We start from the raw sequence: 7,287 nt of genomic DNA, 5'->3' as shown, positions 1-7,287 counted from the left end.
AGCCTCTTGGTCAGGTTTCCTATCCTTCTTTGCAGCTATTCCTGCACCCCAACTTGGTTTACTGGGATGTCAGTGAAGGAAACCCATGGCAGCTCTTTCTGAATTTATTGATCCCAATTTTGTAAAATGTTTCCTAGTGAAAAAGGACAGCTATTGTCACAAGTTTTTCATGTAGAAGTTCCCATTTGTCATCTGGAAAACTGGAAGCCATTGAGCTTACTGGCCTGCTCACCAGTATAGTATAGATGATAATGGAGGGTCTAGCAATGTGGGATGGCTTGATCCTCAGCTGACATCCACTGAGTCCACACAACTGCCCAGGCATTATAGAAAGAGGTCACACAGTTCTAGATAGATATGCAATCCAAAGTTGCATTCTTTTTTTTTCTTAATATTTTACTTTTTAGTTGTAGTTGGACACAATACCTTTGTTTATTTTTATGTGATGCAGAGGGTCGAACCCAGGGTCTCTCATGTGCTAGGCGAGCGCTCTACCACTGAGCCACAACCCCAGCCCCACAAAGTTGCATTCTTCACATCTTAAATTTTAAGGAGGAACTTTAAAATATGCAGGCTAAATCTACTTCCTAAATATTTATTGATTGCCATTAACTTGGACCATTAAGCACTATCTTTTTGAAGCCCCATCTCCCCTTGCCCTCACTAATGGAGCATTCTCAATAATAAGCTTTTTCAGTTTCTTAAATGATCTTCCACAGTTCTTCCCTTTAAACTAAACTAAGGAAATATTATCATAACTGAAATATTTTCCTATTCAGCTAGAAATGAGCATTTAACTTAAAACAAATTGCAGGCCAAACTTTAAAGGGTCATTAATTTGTAATGGTACCAGAGGAACAAGGTGACTAAATGGCTGAAATTGGGCAGAATAGGCCTGATTTTCGCTTCTTATCTTCTCTGACAACATTTGTCCTTGAAAAACACATTTAATCACTGAATGCAGAAAATTAGAAGAACTTTAGCAGGATACCCTGCACATGGAAAATTCTTTTTGAATCTACTTTTCCCTCTACCTTCTCTGCTCCAGCAGTCATTCATGCCTTCCATCTCTTTATGAGAATAATGGCTTGAACCCCTTCACCTTTTCTCAACTTAAATCCTATCTCTTTGGCATTAGAATGCATTTTGACATATTGAACACAAGTGGAGCCCAACTTCTCATTCCTCTGGTTGTATATGGTGCAGAGTCACTCCAGTATGGGGCCTGCTTTTCTAATAACCCCAGATGTGCAATTTCATCCTCTCTTTTAATGTTTCCTGATTCTTCTTAAACAACTAGTGCACTCAGCTTAAAGCCCCATGAAACTTTCTTTCAACCTTTTTCCTCATAAATTATGGTTTTCTCCTACCAATTGTACTAAATGTCTTGAATCTATGCTTCTTCCCTCTACTTCCTTCTCCTAACATTGACTTCTTGCCTATTGCAATCTGACTTCTGTAGCTGCTAAATCTGCGTTCCCAGAGATCAGTAATTACCCCCGTGCACCAAATCCAGTGGCCTCCTCACATTCCTCTTCCACTTGTCTGTAGCGTGTGATATGCTTGTCCACTCCCTTGCTAAAATTCTCCTTATTGCCTTTTTCTTTACCTGCAGGCTTTACCCCTCTGCTGTTCATCACCTCCCTTGTCCATCCTTTTAAATGCTGGTGCCCTCCATTCTTAGCTGCTTCTGATTGCTCTGAATTTTCCTCACTGGATGCATCTAAGAATCACATAGGGAGCTCTTTAAAAATACAAACCCAGGCTGAGCCAGGTGGTGCATCTCTGTAATCCCAGCAATTACAGAATCGCTGAGATTCTGAGGCTGAGACAGGAGTATTGTAAATTCAAAGCCAGCCTCAGTAGCTTAGCAAGGCCCTAAGCAACTTAGTGAGATTCTGTCTCGAAATAAAAAATAAAAATGGCTGGGGATGTAGCTCAGTGGTAACGTGCCCCTGGACCAAAACAGAACAACAACAACAACAACAAAATCCAGATTAAATTCCATTAAATCTGATTAGATACATACCAATTAAATCTGATTTCTAGCCCCACTTAGAAATCAGATGTAACCCATCTGGGTTTGGATCCTGGCATCTATTTTGTTAATTGCTCCTCAGGTGATTTTTGAGTCCCACTAGGATTGAGAACCACAACTCGGGATTATCTGCTTTTATCTTCAGTTTTTACCTCATTCTTGATATATAGATCCAAATCTTCTGTTCTTTGCTGAGCATCTCAGCTTGAGTACTTCATAATACCTCACTGTCTATGTGGGGTATAAAATCACACTCATCATGTTCCCAATTCTGAGAATCTCTCTGTTTATAAGGCCACCATTTTCCCATGTTCCCATATTGGAGACCTGGAAGTCATCCTTAAACATCCCTTGTGCTTTGTCCTCAATTCATTTACTTGCCATATCCTATAGCTTTTGTTGCTGACCTGTGTCAGATACATTCTCCTTACCACCAATCAATGTCCTATAATAGGACTTATTAAAACAACTTCTTTCCTGGCCTCCCGGCCTCTGCTCTCTTTCCTCTTCATTCCATTTTCCATGTGCTCATAGAGAGATCTTTGTGGAACACAGATCTGATGACACCCACTCAATCACTATCAAAGGCTTTCTCTTACCCAAGAATAGAGTCCAAATTACTTGGTGAGGCCATATAATTTGACTCCAGTCCTCTAAAATGATTCTCCTCTATCACAGATTCCTATCCATATAATGTTCCTCAGAATGCAACTCTCTAATTGTGCTATTCTCCAAGCAAGCATTCCTTCTTGTCTTTGCTTATGCTATTATCTCTAGGATTGATTCTGCTCAGATAGCTTAAATGGAATAATTACAGAGATATGCTCCTGGTAAAGGGAAAACACAAGAGTGGTTGGTGTATCTAGAGACTAGCAAAGTGAGAGCACTTACTTTCCCTAGGCCCAGAGGGCCAAGAGGATGACAATTTTCAAAGCTCAGTGAGAGCTGAACCACAGGAAAAGGGAGCCGTCAAGGTAGGATGAGCTGTTCATAGAGAGGATTATAGCCACTGCCAGAACCACAGGGAGGAAAACAAGATGGGTCAGTGAAAAAATAACCTCTCTCTCTTCTCCTGCCCTCTCTTCTCCAATGTCTTTATTTGGCCAAACTCAATCAGAAGCTTAACCACCAGGGATGGTCAGGTGAGGCAGTTTTTTGGTTACAAAGCAGACAGAGAGAGAATGAATGGGTGAGGGAGGGCGAAATTAAGTGAAGGATAACCACAGAATCTTCTTTTATGTATAGTAAAGGCCCTTTTATTCTTTAGGACACAGTTCAAATGTCACCTTTCATGTGAAGTCTTCTTCTGTTTTTCTGTCCCAAGACTCAGTTATTTATTTATTTATTTTTAATTATGTTATAGCTATCTGGTTTTGCTTATAGAGATTTTTTTATTTCAAGAAATTATTATCCAGAATAAGCAGCATGCTCATTTTTTAGTTGTAGATGGACACAATTTCTTCCTTCTTTCCTTCCTTCCTTCCTTCCTTCCTTCCTTCCTTTCTTTCTTTCACTGAGGATCAAACCCAGGGCTCATATGTGCAAGGCAAACATTCTACCTCTGAGCTACAGCCTCAGCCCCCTGGACTCAGTTATTATTTCATGCCTCTATACCCCTTTAGCCATTGTTATGTCTTCATTTTTGCATCTATCGTCCTGACTTATGACACAATTGTTTATGTAGCTGTATCCATCTCTTGCATCACATTTTGTGCTTCTGAAGGAAATGGATAGTGCTTCATTTAGTGCAGTGTCTTGCAGGTAACAGGCACTCATAACTTGGTGGAATTTAATTGCATTCTCATATTATCACCTTCTCCGCCTTTGTCGAGGAGATTCATACATACTTGTAAACCAGAGACCTTACTTTTTTTTTTTTTCTTATTTAATGTTCCTGCTTTTCATAGTAGTTTCTTTTTGGTCCTGCTTCTGCTTCTTGCTTTTTTATTTTCCTTCTCCTTACCTACATTTCTTAGGTTAGATTCTTTTTTCTTCAAAAATAATTTATTTGCTTTTGATCACAAAACAGAGGGAAGGAAAAGGGGCAGTGCTGTTCCCCTTGGTCACATTTTCCAGTCTTTCCACCTCTAAAACTTGGCCCACTTCAGAAGGTGCTCTCCCATTCTGTCAGCTACAGAGTATAGGATGGCCACATGGTTAAGACAGCTGGATGCCCCTGTAGTCAGGGAGATCCCCCTTTAGTGTCCCAGTTCATTTTTTTTGAATACTGCAAGTAACTGGTGGTTCTATCAGTTTTTTTTTTTTTTTTTTTTTTTATTAATGAATAAGCAGGTCATAAATTCTGACCTTACAACTCTTAGAAACCTTCCAGAAAGATCTTCTGAAACAGGAGCAGAGACCAAGGCTTAGGCCCTTTTCTGCCTCAGCTTTCCAGGTCCCAGGCTGCCTGTGGCACCCAGAGAGCTGCCCTGGGTCCCCCATATCCCAGGGTGGTGATGGAAGAAGGGCAAACCAGGCCACACATGAGGCATAAATAGTCTTTATTGGGCTCACACCAGGAGTCCATGGGTCCTGAGGACCTCTGTGAACTTGTTAGTTTTCTTCTCCACATTCTTTTATGCCTGTTTTCATAGCCTCATAAGCTGTTTTTAATTCCAGTAATGGATCTTAGCGTTCTCCTTTCTCTTCTCCTCCTCTCACTGCCTGGTACTTCCAGCCGACCTCATGAGCCAGGCACCCCAGGTAGGCAAACTTTCTTGTTGGCTTCAGTTGCACAACCTTCAGGGCAGCAGGAACCACCATCCGCTTTTTCTTGTGGTAGGGTGGTGGAATTCCATCAAACACTTTGAGGCGGTCCAGGGCAGCCTGGCCTTGCTCGGTCTTGTGGTGTTGTAGGCAAGGCACTGAAGATAGCAGGAAACAGTTTTATTTGGCTGCAGCCAGGTTCAGAGGGTACAGCCTTTGCTGTAATCAATCAATCCCCTGAACCCTGAGTTCAGGGAGTTTCAGAGTTTTATACCCAGTGTGTAAGGGGAGGGGCTCAGAAGTTCACAGTCTGCAGAAGTTCACAGAAAAGCAGCTTTTGCTTTCACTGTTCTGGGCAAGTTAACCCTTCAAGGACAACACCTGAGAAGGGGAGAGCTTCTTCTCCCCTTTCTTTCCTCCCCCTGCCCGCTGTTACCATGGGCCCATTTGTAACTTATCTTAAAAATGTAGACATCCCTGTGAAGCCTCGCTCAAGGCCAGAGGCCTTGTTTGCACATTTCTTCAAAGTACTATACTGGATACGTTTGTGAAAAACCAGTGTCCAGCACCTGGAGTGCTGGTATCTTCTCGGCCAGTGGCCAAGTAAACAGGGTGACACGAAAATAGGAAGTTTATGTACAATGGACTCTTTTGCTGACAGTCCTAAAATTAGCCATGGTGAAGAGGGCTTTTCTGTGGAGAAAGGGGGTGCCACTTCAGTGGGGCAGCATGCCTTAAGTGGTACAGGCCACAGGATGGGTTGGTATTCATCCTCTTGCAGAGGGAGGCCAGGTACTTCAGCTTGTTTCTGTAGAAATTTCCAGAAATGTTGATGTCCTCACAGCGCACAACCAATCACCTTGTGGCCCAGTTTTACCTGTTTGGCCACATGGCCAACAGGTGGCCCAGGAGATGGCCTCAACCATCCAGTACCAGGACCTGCCCCTCCGCCTTCTTCAGCAGCTGCCTGGGACGGTTAGATTCTTAACTGCAGCTCCCCAACAAATTTTGGAGGAATACTGCTCTCTCTGATCCCGGCAAAGGGCTAAAATTTTCTTGCTTTTTTCTATAATCTATAAAAATAGTTTTTCTTTAACTTATGCATGAAGAAAGCTTAAAAATGAAGCCACAGACCCAATTTTTCATTTTTCTTTGGACTTTAAACTCTTCTGAATAGAAGTTATGCTTGGCTTAATATGTTTTGCATATAGAAAAGTCTTGTCTGCTGTTCCTATTCTTTATAAACACCAATAGCAAATGCAGCTAACATTTTTGCTATGCAAACATTATTCTATATTGCTGGTTTGGATGCACATTTGAGATTTTTATATGAAAAGGACTATTTTTAAACCCAATGAAAAGTATCATTTTTTACATATGTGGTGTTGATAATAATGGAAATAATGGGAAAGATTATAATTCCATAGCAGTTCTGAGTTTTCAGCTCAAATATTGTGTTTTTCATCTTAAGAACTTGGATCTTTTAAAAAAATATATGTATCTTTTCCTAATATGCTCATGCTTTTCTCTACTTTCTTGCACATATGGAACATAATTATAATTATTCTTTTAATGTATTTGCCTGCTAATTTTATCACCTGTGGCATATCTAGGTTTGTTTCTAACACTTATGTTTTTCTTCATTATGGGATATATTTTCCTGCTTTCATGTATTCCTGATAATTTGTTATTGTATTCTTACTAAAATTTCACATTTTTTTTTACTTCCTTTAAATATTTTTGAGTTATGTTCTGGGGCACATTTCAAGCTACTTAAAAACAGTTTGATCTTTTCGAGTCTTGCATTTAAACTTTGATAGGCAGAAGCAGAGCAACCTTAGGGCCCACTTGGTCTCATGAAGCAATAGCTTTCTGAATATGAAACTCAATGCTCACTATATCAGAGAGTTTCCATTCACGCTGTTGGGAATGTAAACTTTCCATTCCTCTGTTTGCACTAGTAATTGCTCCTTTCAGGTGTCTCCTTCCTGGCTCAGGTAGTTCTCTCACAGGAGTGCTGAACTGACCAATACTCTGCTGAAGACTCAGCCGAAGGCCCTGGGACTCTCCACTACTCTCTCTCAGTGCAGGTTTTTACCTCCCTGGTAACCTAACCTATGAATTCAAGCTGCCTCAACCTTCCTGAATTCTGAACTCTGTTCTTACAACTCAGGAGACTTCCAGGCTTTGTTGGCTTCAATTTTGGGGGGCAATTATAGATTCACCTTGTTTCTCTTCTTTCAGAGATCACTGTCCCATGTAGCATGTTGTCCAACATCTGAAAACTGTTTATATATTTTGTCTTGTTTTCAATTCAGAGTAAATTGGGTCCCTGTTATTCCATCATGGCCACAGGTTAAAGATGAATTTTGATTTTCAAATGGGGAAAGGGGAGGTAGGTATGTTGAACCAATTTTGTGTCAGAAAATAAGCCAGAGGATGATCATGGCTCACTCATTTATCTTCTTAGTTTTATTTTCTTCATTTATAAAAGGAAGAGGTTGATCTAGTGCATTATAAAGTTTTTCTCTGCTTCTTTGGCT

The 7,287-nt window shown here is 40.7% G+C and overlaps 1 pseudogene; it reads right to left on the bottom strand.

Annotated features, from left to right (window-relative positions):
• Window positions 1-4,548: 4,548 nt before the first annotated feature.
• LOC114088100 (large ribosomal subunit protein uL13-like) lies at window positions 4,549-7,010 on the bottom strand (annotated as a pseudogene).
• Window positions 7,011-7,287: the final 277 nt, after the last annotated feature.

The sequence above is a fragment of the Marmota flaviventris genome, chromosome 2, assembly GCF_047511675.1.
Source record: "Marmota flaviventris isolate mMarFla1 chromosome 2, mMarFla1.hap1, whole genome shotgun sequence".
Taxonomy (NCBI): Eukaryota; Metazoa; Chordata; class Mammalia; order Rodentia; family Sciuridae; genus Marmota; species Marmota flaviventris.
This window is presented reverse-complemented; position numbering and strand designations above follow the sequence as displayed.